The sequence below is a fragment of the Trachymyrmex septentrionalis genome, unplaced genomic scaffold, assembly GCF_001594115.1.
Source record: "Trachymyrmex septentrionalis isolate Tsep2-gDNA-1 unplaced genomic scaffold, Tsep1.0 scaffold70, whole genome shotgun sequence".
Taxonomy (NCBI): domain Eukaryota; kingdom Metazoa; phylum Arthropoda; class Insecta; order Hymenoptera; family Formicidae; genus Trachymyrmex; species Trachymyrmex septentrionalis.
In genome coordinates, this window is record NW_017305885.1 from 945,119 (window position 1) to 948,173 (window position 3,055).

Genomic DNA, 3,055 nt, shown 5'->3' on the forward strand with positions numbered 1-3,055 from the left:
TATTAATAAAAAGATTTATCCGTTTATAAAAATAACTTCTATAATAGAACTTTTATAATACACTTTTTTTTATATCTTATAATATAAAAACATCTTAAAATAATGTTTGTTATTTTCTTTAAGAGCGTTTTACAGTATTTTATTTTAGACACACATATTGTGGATAAGAGAGAAACAGAGAAAGTGGGAGACGAAAGACAAAGGAAAATTTTACAAATATGTAATTTGATATTTAATATAAATATTCTATACTTTTTAATCAGTATATGTACAATATATATTCATGAATATATTATTAATTTTGTTCAGAGACAATTCAATCTTTAATTTACATAAAAAAAAAGAAAGATTTAAAAATCATTTTACGGTAAACCAGAAATGAGTCTATCAAATTCTATTTGTGAGAAAAGAGCATTTTCGATTTATATTTTATATTCGAACTTTCCCTTCTCCGAAAAGGAAGATATATATTCTACGATTCTACCCTTCCGAATCCATCATGATATCCATGAGACGCCGCATATCAATGTGTACATGTGCACTGTCAGACTAGTGTATCGGAAATCCCATTTGCGAAAATAACAAATTCCTTTGCTATTGGCTAAATTATCTTTTGCGCTTTTGGGAGGATGATTGTTCATCGCGAAAAGGATTTGAAGAGCGGACGATGGAGGAGAACAGAGGATCTAGCTACTTGGAGGTAAATAGGAAAAAGAAAGACGCGCTATGAAACGACGACTGTGTTATTTCGAGCGATAAACTCTGGTGGAGCGATCCTCGGGGAAATAAAGTTCCGGAATGATAGGGAAGAGGCGCCTCAGCGGCTCCACCTTCGTCGTCGTCGACTGGTCCTCCTTCGCCTTGACCTCCGACAAATCGCACCAAGAGCGTCAACCTCGTTGGCTTTCTGTTACACCACAATTATAAGGGACATTTATGTGAGAGTAAACTCGATGGGACTTGACTCTAGTTAGAATCAAGAAAAAAATAGAAATTCTTTTAGTCTCACGTGGCAAATTGTAGTGGCAAAATGAGATTTTATAGCAATATCTTATTAGGGTCTGTAATACAGAGAATAAGAAATGTATATTACACTATTATATGATGTCAAAAGGGCACAATTCTTATTTAAATATAAAATTAGCTATGCTAGGCAAAATAAATTTATACACGGAAATATCTTTAAATTTCTACGTTTAATTTAAAATTTGACAATACTTTATCTGGAATTTAGAGTTGATAAAAACGACATAAGTTTGTTAGAAAACCGTTTTTCTATTTATTAGAAATTAAATTTATTTCTTCTATAATACATTCTCATGATTAACATGATTTAAAAATAAATAATTCTTAAAAATATTTAAATCAAACATCATAGATACATTTTTGAAATTGTAATCATTTTATTTTGTGATAAATAATTCGAACGAATTCAAAGAAACGCAATTGCGTAAATTTTTATTAATCTTGGTAAAGTATGTCTCTTTAATAAAGATTTGCCATGATTATAAACGATTCTTAGATCTTTGCTTCACTGATCAAGTGATCTTTCGAAAGTAAAAAAAAATTTAATAAAGTGTTATATTATATAATTATTTTATGTTTAATCTATTCTAATACAATACAATTGCAAAAGGTATCTTTAAATGAATTTAAAAATTCTTTTCTGATAACAAATCCCTTTTTGATGTCTTATTGAACTAAGTTCAAAATTAAAGTTTCAAAATTAGACGTTTATTTTAAGCATGAATAAAATTAATGAAGTCTTATACTTCTAAGTTGGCTCGTTTTCAACGGTGAACTATTTGAATATTAAGATTGTAAAACCTACTTCACTAAACAGTCGAGGATAAAAGTTCATAATAATTTTTCGATATCTTTATAATTGGGGAAGATTACGACTCGAAGGGTCAATCTCGACCAATCCAAGAGAGATTTCCGGGCTCATTGGCATTATTCTTTTAAAGAATTTAAAGCTTCATCTCCGTAGTGTTCACTGAGGTAGAAGGATCTCGAGCAACCAATGCTCTGTCTTAGAAGCGGGAGGGTTTGACTTCCCGTCTCCTCTCTTCGTTCGACCCTCCGCTCCGTAATGCAAAATAGAACTCGGATGAAAAGTCACAGGGTCGAAGAAAAAAGAAAATGCGATTCACCAAGGAGAGATTCGTCGTGCTGATTTCTTGACGTGAGAGGATATCTGCGGCAACGAGAGAAAATCAAGATCTAGATGTGAGAATTAGGTGAACATTCTTCCCAATGACACAGAAAAGATGAATAGTTTTGCGGGATTCTTGTATTATTTCGAATAAATATTTTGTCTCATCTCATTATCGCGAGAGAACGATGAATAATGAAGGCGATGAGTGTCCGGGAATAAATTTGAATACCAATTTTATGATAATATCATAATTTCATTAAATTATAATTCTCAATGGTAATACATATTAATATATTATTAAATTAATAATAATATTGGTGATAACTCGAAATATATCCATGTTTTGCATTATGCTTTTTTTTCTAAATTGGGTAAAGCGGTAAATTTATTTAATGTGTGCCCGTGTCTTCAAAGTTTAAGCGAGAAGTTATATAATAGGATTACATTAATATTGCTTACGCGACTTTAGTGTATGCACGTCATCTGGAAGTAGATGAATATTTCTGGTTTAGCTGGTGAAAATTACGGTGAAAATTTCGTCGCTATGTTATATAAAGTCGTGCTGTTCATTATCCCTGTCGCTTATCCAGACACTGATAGTATATTCCGTACCATAGGCGCTGTCACCTAATGAATATCTCATACCAAAGCGGACGCGGCACGCGACATTAATTACTACACGTCGAATTAATATTCTGCATTTATGGGTGCCGTGCGAGAAATCGGTGACTTCCTTTTCCGCGTACGGGCGTGCGAATATACGTACACGCACGTGTATGCGTAACATGCGTGCGTGCACGTGTTTGTGCGATGCGGTTAAAATGTGACTCATTACGACTGCTCTGGCTACACTAGGCTCGTATATCAAACCTGCGGCGGGGGAGGGGGAGGGGGAGG